General features: G+C 33.2%; 1 protein-coding gene across 4 annotated transcripts in view; it reads left to right on the forward strand.

The window, feature by feature from the left end:
• The window catches only part of ARHGAP24 (Rho GTPase activating protein 24), a 361899-nt gene that overhangs the window by 240845 nt on the left and 106165 nt on the right, over positions 1 to 14889 (forward strand). The window lies entirely within an intron of this gene.

The raw sequence follows: 14889 nt of genomic DNA on the forward strand, positions 1-14889 counted from the left end.
AAAATTAATGATTTATTTCAATAAAAAGTCTAATCTGTTACCTTTTAGAAAGTATAAAATATATATTTATATGTATATAAATATATAAAATATTCTGAACCATTGTATTTTAAATTTTTATTTTAGGTATTTATTATGTATGTTTCTAAATATTTTAGACAATTTAAATTGGAAAAATAAGGTGATTAAGTGAAAATAAAAGTGTCAAATTGAGCAGCAATTGATTTGGTAGTTGGGATGATCTATTTTGCAGTATGCTGTATGTTAATGTTTTCTGCACATAATTTTTTTATTCACTTTTTATTAGCTTTTACTTCACAACTAACCACTCTATGGGTCACTGTAAATACTGTTTAAAACAATTGACTTGTTTATTTCACATTTATCAGATATATTATTAAGTTAATCCATAGGTTCAGATAAAGCATTGAATATAAACATAGTCATTGAGATAGAAAAATTAACTAAGGCAAAAGCTATTAAATCACTTGTCTCTTCAGTGACCAGAGCAAAGCCAGAATAGTTAGAAACGTGAAGTAACTTTTCAGGATTCCTCAGGGTTTCACCAGTTGACTATCCCCAAAAACTCCCAATTAGGGGAAGGATGGTCATATTGTTTTAGGTAAACAAAGTATTGCGTTGGTTTACACTCTTTATTTCTGGTTTGGGGGTTATAACCAAAAGTATTCGAGGAAACATATGTCAGACTGGGGGCTGAATCTATTTCAGCTACTTATGAGGCTGCTTTTTGCTGTACTATTTCTTCTGTCCCTGATTTCCCATTGTAAGCCAGCAAACAAGGGCTCTTTTTGCTTTAGTCAATTTTTCAGTGTGTTTTTAAATATTTTGAACTGTGAGAAACTTACCTTAGCTTCTTACGCATTCAGAAAAGTTCTGTGTAAAGGTCATTTGTTAATAGTTTCTTTGAATTATCAAATGATTAGCATATTTTAATGCACTTTAATCTTGTTTCTTAAATAGAGAAATTTTAGAAACTTTTTTTGTTTCTTTTGGGGATGGACACTCACAGTAATTCTCAGGGCTTACTCCTGGCGTTGTACTCAGGGATCACTCCTGGTAGTACTTGGGGGAACATATGCTGTGTAGGGGATGAACCTGGGTCAAATGCCTGCAAGGCCAAACCCTACCTGTTGTACTATCTCTCCCACCCCTGAATTTTGGTAATTTCTTATATGTGCTCTTCACTTCTCATTCTACAATGCCCACAACATGCATCTTGCTGTCTGTAGACAACCCTGTGAGGAAAACCACTGTATATCTCTTTTGTTTTGCGCCCTTTCATTGGACTTTGTTTTGCGCCCTTTCATTGGACTTTGTTTGCAGCAAACTAAACAAGACATTGGGTTGAGAAGGAAGAACCCGGATGGACTGTGTATGTCCTGAACTCTCACAAAGCTGACTTGGAGAGCAGGCCCCACTGGCTGCATTCTGGGGATGGGTCTAACTCCATCATGCCTCTCTTGGAGTAATACCCTAGAGTTTCCTTATTGCCTATACATGCTTTAAGAATCAGTTTTGTTTTTATTAAACCCTCAATGAATTACCCTAAGTTACAGATGCTGTTTCCTGATGGATCCTGTGAGAAATAACATGGAAGTGGTTATAGATTCTCTATATAATTTTTTAGAGAACTGTTTTTAATCGGAATTCTTCTGCAGATGTAATAGGTGTTTGAATAAATTACTTAACCTTTATTTACTTCTTGTAATGAGATTTAAAAACACTTGGTTAAAGAGAGCTTAACTGGTAGCGTGAAATGAAATAATTTATGTTTACGTAAAGCATCTGGCATATAGCAACCATTTTAATTTTCTTAATTTAATGCTGATTGAAGAGGTCTAGTTTCTTTTAGAATGTCAGTGCTATTTATATGCTATGTGTTCCTGTTTCAACACATGTAACTCTAGTATGGGCCTCATTGTGTGGATTCTGCTGAATTTACAACCAATGTCATACATAATAGAATATCAGACCTATGTTTATTAGCCAAGTTGCAAATGTTAAAAATACTTGATTGCCAACTCAGCCATTTATGGAAAAGGGTGACAAAAATGTAGCTTATAGTGTAACCACTATAATAAAATATGGCTTCTTTTATTTTTATTTCTTGGGGGTATCCTCTAATTCCTAGGCATTGTTAAGAGGCTTTTCTTCTTTCCGGGTACAGTTGGCAGGTATCTTTTTTTTATCAGCTTTCTAAATTACTATGGCTCTGATTTTGTGGTTTGTTTTGATTTGATTTGGTTTGTTGTTGTTGTTGTTGTTGTTTTGGCTTATTGGAAAAAACAAGAACAGCAACAACTGAAAACATAAAGGGAAGTGGTGTTTTTTTTGTTTTGTTTTGTTTGCGGGGACCATACCTGAAAGTGCTCAGGGATAGTTCTAAGTTCTGTGCTGGGGATCATATGAAGTGCCAGGAATCTAATATTTGTCATTGTGTGTCTCTCCAGCCTCCTACCAAGTAAAATCTTTTCACTCACAAGTTCAACACACATGTTAATGATAAACATACAAAATAAGGGAGCAAGAGAATTTCATATATAACTTGGAGATAAAATGCTTTACTTTCCTGTAAACATTCATCATCATTTTATTTTTCTTTTATAGAGTAATAGAAGCCATTTGTTAAGAGAGCTGATTTTATTGCTGTTGTGGGAACTTTTTTCTAAAGTTGAAGTTAAGACATATCTAAGACAAAAAAAAAGAGATTTTATTCAGGATTGAGAATCTAATATTTGAAATTAGAATTTATTGGTATAGCCTTAGAGATAAACTCATTATAGACAGGGTATAAAAGGGTTGGATCATGCGTCCATATTAATTAATTAATTATAAATCATTTCAGAACTATGTCTTTGCTTGTTTTATTATTATCTTAACATTCCTCTACTTTAATCATTTAAGAAATGGAGATGATAACAATAGGAGCTACCTACATGTTGTAAGGAGTAAGACATGTTGAGTTCTTAAAAAATATTATCATAGATGGTGGCCTGCTTGATAGTGCTGCGGTAGGGTGTTTGCTTTGCACACAGCTGACCCAAGACAGACCTGGGTTCGATCCCCGGCCTCCCATATGGTCCTCTAAGCCAGAAGCTATTTCTGAGCGGATAGCCTGAGCATTACCCCCCAAAAAAATTATGATAGATAAAATTACTGAATTAATATTAAATGGGGTTATTTCCATTATGTAATGCCAGTATCAGAAGGCAACAAAAATGTCCATATTAATCAAATGTAATTTATTTTATCTTTATTTAACTTTAAATATTGCCATGCATTTAAAATACTCGTTTCACATATTTCAAAATCATAAACTACTTCCTGATTACTTTGTTAAGACTTTGCACGTATGTATGCATGTATGTATGTATGTATGTATGTATGTATGTATGTATGTCTATATTTCGTTTTAAGGAAGAAACTTTAGTAGTAGAACTCATTCTTTAGTTATGAGTATAACTCATAGCTCATTCAATTGTTGATTTTGCCTTCCAAGAAGAAATATCATCTCAGTGTGCTCTGAATTTTTCTGGCTCACCTGTGAAAGCTTTGTTTCCATCTTTCTGTTTTGGAAGCTTATTATGAAGATTGCTTCAATACCTAGAAATAAGATTTTTTTTTTGTATTGAATCTTGCTAATTTTTTGACTGGCACTGGGAATCAGTATGGCTATTAGTTCTCAGGAAGCCAAACAGTGCCAAACGGTTGAAATCCGGACCCTAGCACACTAGATGTAGCTCTCTGAGCTCTCTCCCTAGTTTCACTAACTACCTCAGTCAGCTTTATCTCAATTGCCCCATATGCCCTCCTTGAACTTCTGAGAATTTAAAGAGATTATAGTTGAAAATCACAGAAGAGGGGCAGAGTGATAGCCCAGGGGTTGAGCTTTTGCCTTGCATGCAGCTGATTCAGGATGGATGGTGGTTTGAATTATGGCATCCTATATGGTGCTCCCAGCCTATCTGGAACGATTTCTGAGCATAGAGCGAGGAGTAACCCCTGAGCGCCTCCGAGTGTCACCTAACCCCCTCAAAAAGAAAATCACAGAAGGGGAGGGGACAACATAGATGATACTTGTAGGAAAAATTAGAAACATGGGGGGGAGCCATAGAAAGAAAATAAGAAGAGAAGGAGACCGTGATGGAAAAATATTGAGAAACATCGCTTAGACTCTCTTTTTACACAAGCCCATCATTTGGGGTTAATGGGAATATGAATCTTTGGAGATTGCAGGTCCATTGCAATTATGATCGACTGGTCTTCTAATGTTCAAAGTACTTTTAAATCCAATTTACATTATGAAACATTTTTAATTATTTAACGAAGGATTTAAGTGGCTTTTGTTTGATAATAAGAATGTAAAGGAGAAATATTTTCTAGACATGTCAAGAAGTGCTTAGGTAAAATGAGTAAGGAATAATGCCTCCTTTGTTTAAAATAATGGCAGTATATGATCCTTTTAGTACTTACTGTTTCATGAGTTTACCTTCAGTTTCCTTGTACTGAATAGCACCTACTTAATGGTATGATTGTAGTCCTGTTTGCTGATCAAAGTAATCTTAAACTAAGAGGAGGAATTATGAGTAAATATGAGATTAGACTTATTATTCTCTTGTTCACTCCTTTGAGTGAAGATATGTTAAGTATTTTATAGTTGGTAGAAAAACTGTGGTTGTATATTCTGATAAATATATATGACTCTTTTAACAATCCTTGGTGTTAGCCTCTACATGTGTTCCCAGTTAAGAGACCATAATTCTCTATTTGTTAGTATTATGCAGTTCAGATTTTGATAAGTCTCTGCCACCTGTGTGTCATATTTATCAATAAGAAATCCATTTTTAAATGCTAGTCATTTCACAAGTGAAAAATTTACACTAGCTCAAAATATTAACTATTATTGCAAGTTCAGAGATATAACAGAATTATTTATAAAGTGCCTCAAGTCACTTATTTTCGTTTAGGATGGGGTTGAGCCACACCTATCAGTGTACAGGGTTTACTTCTGATTCTGGTGATGCTCAGGGGATCATATATGGTGTCAGAATTCAATCAATGGTCACCTGTGTGCAAGGCAAATGCCTAAACCCTCTAATATCTCTCCAGCCTTATCTTTTGTATCTTAATTTCTACCTTAGTGAAAAAATACTCCTATCAACCATCTTTATCTGATAACTACTTTTTTCCTATGACTTTTTCTGAAAAAGAAAGATAATTTAATATTTTCTTAATCTCTACATACATTCTACTAAATATAAGTTAAAGATGTCTTCAATTTGCTTTTCCAAGAAAAAGTATGTTGGTGAGCAGATAGATGGAAAGAGAGAACATACTTAATAGCTATAGTACCTTATCTTGTATTTTTTTCTTACTAAAAATATAGATGCATGTGAGAATTTAGCCTCTCTGGGTTTTTGAAAGAAGCCTATGCAATAAAAAGGCTTCAAAACAAATAGCTTTTATTTCATAATCAACTTTCTCTGCTTGAGGGTCAAACCCAAGAAACTACCTTGGCTCATACTGTCATCGACAAAGAGACACATTATATTATCCATATAGTTTGCTTTCTTGAAAGCTAATTATTAGGTGATGATTACTAGGCTAAGGTGAGGATAAGAAGAAATAATTTTATTAATAATAAAGACTTGAGTTAATATTTTTAAAGGCTTATTTGATTTGTCTGTCACTACAGAGGAGGAAGGGAAGAAAACTGGTTGTGGGACATTGGTGTTGGGATATGCACACTGGTGAAGGGTGTTGTACACTATATGATGAAAATTCAATCATTAACAACTTTGTAAAATTAGGGGAAATGTGTATATAAAAAACGTTGTAAATCACTATTTTAATAAAGTAATTTTTAAAAATAAAAAAGTTCATTTTTTTTCTTTAAACTATATATGCTAGTGACTGGTGAGACAGTACATGGATAAAGCACTTGCCTTTCATATGGCTGACATGGTTTTGATTCCCAATATCCCACGTGGTTTCCAGAGCACCTTTCAGAGTAATCTCTGAGTGCAAAGGCAAGAGAAATCCCTAAAACACATCCGGTTTGACCCCAAAACAAACAAACATTATAATAAGCTTGTCAAGAACATGTCACATATTAAGCATAAATTACCAATGGAATCACAGGAAGAATGTGAAATTATTCGTAAAGTATTTACTTGCATACTTGAAACACACGGTTTTATCTAACAGGCTGTTATTATTTTAATTAGTGACTTCTCTTATGAAACCTTTACCTCTTAAAGATACTTTAAAGAAATAGAATCAATATATCAAATAGAAATCACGGGGCCAGCGAGGTGGCGCTAGAGGTAAGGTGTCTGCCTTGCAAGTGCTAGCCAAGGAAGGACCGCAGTTCGATCCCCCCCATGTCCCATATGGTCCCCCCCAAGCCAGGGGCAATTTCAGAGCGCTTAGCCAGGAGTAACCCCTGAGCATCAAATGGGTGTGACCCCCAAAAAAAACAAACAGACAAAAAAGAAATCACACTAATCTTCAAATCTACCATAGGCCAGAAAGAGATCACAGGAATTAGGGGCACATGTGAAACATTTATTTCCCCCTCCCCAAATCTGATGGCCTGAACAACAGGTACATACCTAGAGGTTCTCAGTTCTGCCCTATATGGCTCAGCTGTTACCTAAAACCTCAGATAGAATTCAAGCAGCACCTTATCTTTGGGCAGAACGTTGAGCATTGGGAACTGGTTGACCAAATATTCCTAAAAGTGGCCCTCACTCTCTGTTCAGACCCCCTGAACAGTGCTTTGAAAGGCAAAAGCAAAAACAAAATAAATAAAACATAAGAATGTTATATTAACATGAGTTCATTTGACTTGAATTATTAATAAAGGGAAAATTATCAAAGGCCAAATTTTCTTGCCTCTGTGGGAAGAATAATCATAATATTGCTGAAGCTTTAAATCTCAGCATCATATGCCTAGCATTTGATTATACATGAAAACATCGTATTTCATGACTATGGCTTTCCTCAACCAAGATCCTAACCTCTCATTTAAAGCATAATGAAGCCCAGAGTTATAAGGTCTGTAAAATAATAATGCAAACTCTAGGTTAGCTACTTACTAGCTATATATCAAATGAAGAAACTAACTTTGAGGTTTTAATTTTTGCTCTATAAATGGAGCTATGTTCCTCACAGAATTTCTTTAAGTATTATCTATACAAATATATTACCTGACTTTCCTGGCATATGCCCACTTGAATGATGGCCATTTTTTCCTTTTCCTTTCCAAACAAATATACATCTATATTCATAAATTACTTTGTTCACTCAGCAAATCTTGGGATCGTGTATTAGTGCCCAGCCTTTTGCCAAGTGCAGCGGATTGAAAAGCTAAATAAGACATGGTTCCCTATCCCAGGAGCTCACTCAAGTCTGGAGGGCAAAAAACATTAACTATTATGTAACGTAAGAGATCAGTGTGTTTAGCATGTTGAAAATGAGTGCGTCCATTCCTATCTGTTGTATTAACCAAATCAAGCCTGCCTGGATGTCCAACTATACACTTTGCAAGACATTATTATATGTATTTCTATTTCTGTATGTTTCTCTTGTGTCTCTGTTACATGACTATTTGAGAGCTCCTTGGTTCCATTCTCCGCACTGAAGCTGATATCTGCTTTTATTAATCTTTTCCACACAAGATAACATAGATTGAAATTGTGGCCTTAGGGCAGTTTTACTATGCTTCTTTTTAGTTAAAAGTATATATACCATGCATTTTATGTAAATATATTTAGTACTCATATGATTTTATTCACTTTCTCATTAAGCAACATGCTATATCTATCTAGTATTGTTGCCTTATAAAAATTAGGTATGAGAATGTTAATGTTGAAGAAACATGTCAAAGTAATCCTATGTTTAAACATGACTAGTTATAAATAATGCAAAACAATTTAAAAGAAACACTTTGTGTGACATTCTATTTCAAAATGTTTCACATTTTATATAAATGATGATATAGCTGCATATGGTAACTAAGTTTTTTCTACAAAGAAGAATATGAATAACAACAAAACACAGGCATACATTTGTTTCCAAATAATCATACATTTGTTTCCAAATAATCTTGTTATTTTTTCAGTTTTTCATAGTATATCTGATCAAGCTCCATTACATTGTTTCTTCTTGTAATATATCTGATAAACTGATTTGTGTTTGAATGACCAGAACTGAATTTTTAAACCCTTTGTTTCTTGGAAGGCATTTTTAAAATTAATCTGCCCTTTTTATGAGAACTAATAACTTAAAACTCAGTGCTCTAGATGTTACTCTACTGGGCTATAAATTCCTACACTATGACATATTCAGTAAGCCACAAACTTAAATATTGTTTTAGTACCTTATTCCCAACAGATATGCCTGATGAAACTGCTCTTCCAAATCTAACTTCAGTGAACATGTTACCATCTATTATAAACAATGAGAGTACCAGAAACCATTACATTTTAAACATTGTTAATGGTGGAGCTCTTTTATCTCCTTCAGTGAGAGTATTATAAAATCAAGTTGTGATATTTTCCTCCAGGACCTGGTGGATGATCTCATCCAACCCCTATGAGCTAATGGAGCATATGAAATGACAGTTGACCATTATGCATGGCCTCTTAATGAAGTAAAATTGTTTCACAATTTTTAATAATAAATAAGATATGGAAGATAAATAAACTAATTCTCAACACAGTAAGAAAGAGTCTGAATTTTTAGCCAATAAATGAGGTTTTAATATAGTAAGCAATTCAGAAGATAACCCAAGGGTAAACTGTGGATATTCTGGGTAAAGTGGCATGAAATCAAATGAGCAGAACATTACCTGAGAGATGGTGGGGATAAAGTCAGGGGTGGAGGATTTTGACAACTAAGCAACTTATCAGGAGCTAGAGTAATAGCATAATGGGTAGGGCATTTGGATCGTACATGGCCAACCAGGTTCAACCCCCATCATCCCATATGGTCCCCCAAGCCTGCCAGGATTGATTTTTGAGCACAGAGCCAAGAGTAACCCCTGAGTGCCACCAGTTGTGGTTCAAAAACCAAACAAATAAACAAGTTAGCAGGGTTTTTGTTAAAAATGGACAGTACAGAGAATATATAAAAGTTCAAAGTAAGACCATTCTGCGTTTTTCTCTCTCTCTCTGACTTATTTCACTCAGCATAATAGATTCCATGTACATCCATGTATAGGAAAATTTGGTCTCACTCATCTATGGGTTTTAAGAAAAATGAAAGACACCCTTGTAATAATAATTTTCAGACACAAAAGAGAAAAGAGCTGGAAGTTCCAGCTCACCTCAGGAAGCTCACCACAAAGAGTGATGAGTTTAGTTAGAGAAATAACTACATTTTGAACTGTCCTAATATTGAGAATGTATGAGGGAAATGTAGAGCCTGTTTAGGGTACAGGCGGGGGTTGGGGGGGGAGGAGGGAGATTTGGGACTTGGGTGATGGGAATGTTGCACTGGTGATGGGTGGTGTTCCTTTTATGACTGAAACCCAAACACAATCATGTATGTAATCAAGGTGTTTAAATTAAAAAAAATTAAAAAAAAAAAGTTCAAAGTAAGGATCCAGTTGATAAGAGAGTTCAGAAGTACTTGAGTAAAATAGTCATAAGAGAAACTATCAGTTTGCAGTTATTTTGATTCTACTGTTATTTACTAAATCTTTCTTTTATTCTGCAAAAATAGCAAGCACAGTCAAGTTTGTTATTTTAGTTAGATGTACTTTATCAACAATGACCTTAGTTGGACTCAATGTACAGGACCAGGAAAATAGCTCAAAGGGTTGGAGTGTATGTTTTGCATAAGATAGTTCTGAATTCAATTCCTGGTTCCAACCAAATGGCCTCACGATTCAAAAATACAGATTCTAGATTCAGTTGTCTTGGAACTCTCTGGATATAAATGCTATTTATTAATTCTATCTATATTATTACTCTGCTTCTGATACTTATCTTATTTGTGTTCTCAGTTTAAACATATTGATAAAGTATAAAATATTTGTAAGTCACCAAGCCTTTTTTTTTGTTTTATTCACACTGTAAAATTATTATTTAGTGTAAAGTCACAAAAAGAAAGGTAAATGACTAATAGATTTTAGTTTCAAAATATTGAATTGAAATAAAAAGAACAAAATATTACATTTATGCTGTCTAAAATATAACAATCAAATGGAAAAATCATTTGAAAGTTTATGTATAATGTTTAGAAACTATAATTATAATTTTAATAAAATGTATTCAAGGTGCCTAAATTATATAGAACTTTTTGCATTTACATTAAGACAAACTTAGTAGAGCATATTAAAAATTATTATGCAGAATAAAAAGTTAGAGGAATTGCTCGTTACATCATTAAAAATAAATTTAACATATACTTACATTTTTCAACATCAATATTTAAAAGGTTAAGTCACTATATTTTGTAAATAATTGAAATAGAACATTGAATGCTTTCATAATGAAAGAAAACTATGGTACCTATTATGGTTATTCTTATTAATCAAGTCATTATTTCAAGTGACTGCAATTACTGTAATGGACTTTTTTTTCTCTTTAACTTGGAAATGTACATATGTTTGGAATATGTGTGGATGTTTGCAATAATAACTTTTCAATGACTATGCTTCTTTCTAACTTGAAAGTAAAAACAGTGTGCAATTATTATTTATTAATAATATTTAATAATAATTTGCTTAATAATTATTTCTTAATAAAGATTTTAGGAAATTTCTGAGTCTGCCGATTTTATGGAAGTTAAGTTATTCACACCATCATTTTGTATACTTACAGACATAAGAAAGCTGTATTTATTAAGTTACAATGAATATTATTATTTTTCATCTCCTCAAACAATATGAAAAAAACTCATGTTTAAACACCTAACAATAATAATAACTAATCTAACAGTACAAGTAAAGCCCTTGTCTTGTGTGTGCTAACTCTGTTTTCATTCCTGGCAATTCATATGATCTTACAAGTCCACCATCAATGATCCTTGAGCATAGAGCCAAGAGCAAGACTTGAGTGCAGTCAATGTTTCTTAAAAATCAAAACAAAACAAAAATATAAGTAGTAATAAGTAATGTTCATTAATAGATCAATCCAGGCTCAGTTCAATGAATCTTGACATTACTTTAAACTTATGTGCGTGCGAGTGTTTGATCATATATTTCTAAGCCTGTTTTTATATACTTTATATTAAAATAAAATGCACTTGCTTTTTCATTTTCAAACTCACATAATCCATTAATTTAATTGTCTAGGTTAAAAGTATATATTGCAGAACATCTTAATATTTTTGAAACTTCTCTGGCTATATCACTAGACAGGTAACAAGAAAATGTTTTTAAAGATTTTTCTCTTTTCCCCAATATAACTTTCTTTTATGTTATTGATGTTTTCTCTGTAACCTTGAGTCTTTCTTCATTGGCTGTGTTTTATGATATAAGTTGTCACCTTTGTGAAAGTGCTAAAGAAACTGTGTAAAGTATATAATGAAAAATTGGCATTGCTCCACTGAGCTATTCAACCAAACATTCCAATACTTGTTGAAATATTACAAAGAATAGATTCTGAGTAAAGGAGAATTGCACCACAGTAAAAATTAAGAAGTGTGTGTATATATATATATTGGTTTTGGGGTCACACTCCTGGTTCTGTGCTCAGAAATCGCCCCTGGCAGGCATGGGGGACCATATTGGATGTCGGGATTTGAACCACCTTCCTTCTGGATGTAAGACAAATGCCCTACCTCCATGCTATCTCTCCAGCCCCTGTATATTATATTTTAAATGAAAAACTTCCACTGCCCAGTACAAAGGGGAATATTTTGCTTGCATTTTATAAGAATATCATCATTTTAATAATATTTAATGCATTTCATAATCAGTGAAATTATAAGCTATATACATCTCTGTTATATTATGTTGATTTTGAAATGGATTGTTTTTCCCTGCATTACATGCTAATGAGGTACAGCTTCATTTCTACACAAAATGTTTTCTATACTTATGAATTCTACAGATTCACTAGTAACATTTACAACTATAAAAATATAAATGAAAATAAAAAAGGATAGTGATCCAGATAATGTGTAACAGATCAAATTAGGAAAAGTAATATTCAGTTCTGAAATAACACTCTTCCCATGCAATGATTATTCTTCTTTAGTCTTTGCAAAATTCTTAGTGTCATTTCTCAGACATTACATTTATCATCTTTAAATAATTAATGTTTCAAATATAAATCTTAAATATTATTATAGTAGCAACTGAAATAATGACATAACAGTATTTTTACAATAGAGTAACCAAAGTAGTAGGAGATCAAAAAAAGATAAAAAAGGATAGTGATCTAGATAATGTGTAACAGATCAAATTAGGAAAAGTAATATTCAGTTCTGAAATAACACTCTTTCCATGCAATGATTTTTCTTCTATAATCTTTACAAAATTCTTAGTGTTATTTCTCAGACATTACATTTATCATCTTTAAATAATTAATGTTTCAAATATAAATCTTAAATATTATTATAGTAGCAATTGAAATAATGACGTAACAGTATTTTTACAATAAAGAGAGTAACCAAAGTAGTACGAGATCAAAAAAAGATAAAATGATCTGCTGGAGCAGGTTTGTATGATTGATTGATTGATTACTTTCATTTTTTTTAAATTTGAAATACTGTGTTCTATGATTCCATCACTAGTAGGGTTTCATGCAATCAGTGTTTCTATACCACATCCTCCACCAGACTATCTGCTTCCCTTCACTATGGGGCCCCCTCATGTTAAATCTACTTCCATAGTCCATTTCTTAAATTATTTTGGTTTTTATCATTTGCTATTCCTTTTACTATACATCTTTAGATCACACATAGAGATATTATTCTGCCTCTATTCTGGCTCCACCTAGCATGATATCCTCCAGTTCTTCGTTAGATTGTTTATTCATTATAAAGATAAAGAAGGGCCCGGAGAGATAGCACAGTGGCATTTGACTTGCAAGCAGCTGATCCAGGACCTAAGGTGGTTGGTTCGAATCCCGGTGTCCCATATGGTCCCCCGTGCCTGCCAGGAGCTATTTCTGAGCAGACAGCCAGGAGTAACTCCTGAGCATCGCCGGGTGTGGCCCAAAAAAAAAACCAAAACCAAAACAAAACAAAACAAAAACCAAAAAATAAAGATAAAGAAAAAAATTTAGGGTTTTTTCACAATTCATGGTAATCCCTGGGATGTATTTCATTTTAAGTTAACATTATCTCAAATGAGATTTAATTTCAAAATATTGCCAAGTTAATCAACTTATTCACTTGATAACTTATTCATACTGGGTAAATTTCAGGGATTCAGGTGTTAGGTACATGTGATAGAATGCTACATTGGTGGAAGAGAAATAGTCCATCATTAGATAAGCAAAAGGAACCAATCATAAGTACTTGAGAAACTATACTAGAAGGGAGAAAAAAAATTCAAGATGTTACCCAGCCTGGGAAGTAAGTCTGGTGAGCAGTTATGGAGAAATTATATGATTATTTAGTAAAAGATTCAAGCACTCAAATAGATAAATATTAAAAGAATATAATTGAAATTGAAAAGTTATGTGATATCTTGCGTGGCTTTTATGATTATTAAATATACTAAAATTGTTTGTTACTGAATGTTACCTGGCATTTTATGTTTATTTAGTAAAAGCCTCCCCTCTGCCTTCATTTCTTTGTTTAATACTAGAGATTTCAACAATAAAAATATCCATTTCCTATTTCAGCGATTACTGTGATTGGTATGTGAAACATTTGATTATATAGTTTCCGTTTTAACTAAAGTGCTTAAATTTTAAGTTTCCATATGTAATTGGCAAGTCAAAACAGCCTTCTCCAAACATTACTTTCTGGCAATTCTAATTTATTTTCGATAAAACCTTTTGAAAGAAGTAGGCTCAAACTTTCTCAAGCAATCCTATTTAAGCACCATCAGATCTTAGAAGATGGCAGTCCATTCACAGATAAAGATGCTGAAAAGTTAATGAGCAAAGAGTTGTTGTGCCTATTTTGACTTTAAAGACTCCTGGAACTTCAAAGCCAGTCTTCTAATCTACTCATTGTTGAGCCCTTTGTTGGGAGGGATCAGTGGGTGTGACTTTTATCCCTGTAATCAGTTTCTGTCAAGACTAACTTTGTAAACATTTGTTAAAGAGAGTCACTGAAGTATTATGTATGGTCAGTGGTCTCTCACCCTTAGCTGATAAAAGGAAAAATGAGATTCAAGTCAGCAAGTCTCCTGTCCTGGTGAGCTTTCCTCTGGAGGTCTATAAACTAACCCACATTTCACCAACATGCCTGAAATGAATGAAAATCGAATTTTAAACTGTTAGTGTGTGGAATGCTTGGCTTTCTTCTAGAAAATATGGCAGGTAAAAATTACTGACTATCTTTCTTAGTAATATTTGGAAGCTTTGAGAAGAAAATCCTGGAAGTGTAATTAAATCTATAGAGTTTGGTGCGTCAACCCAAATTGTCATTATCTAAGTCAGTTTACCGCTGCTTTCACCAACAAATTGCATACATTTAATCTTTCGAATTTGCTTCTTTCAGCACAGCTGAATAGGGTATAAAATAGATAGGGAAATATTTTAATTGCATAAGTTATTCGTTAAGAAATACTAAGACATTCCAAAGGTGGCCTTCCATGTAGTAGCAAACTAGGGGGAAAAGGAGATTTCAACATAATTTATATATGAGGCAAATAGCCTTTCTTTGGTGCTCAGATTAATTTGTTATTAACCAGTGCATTTTAGAGACTATTTTATTCCTTTTTTGGAATTGGAG

The sequence above is a fragment of the Suncus etruscus genome, chromosome 16 (genome assembly GCF_024139225.1).
Source record: "Suncus etruscus isolate mSunEtr1 chromosome 16, mSunEtr1.pri.cur, whole genome shotgun sequence".
In the NCBI taxonomy this organism is placed as follows: Eukaryota; Metazoa; Chordata; class Mammalia; order Eulipotyphla; family Soricidae; genus Suncus; species Suncus etruscus.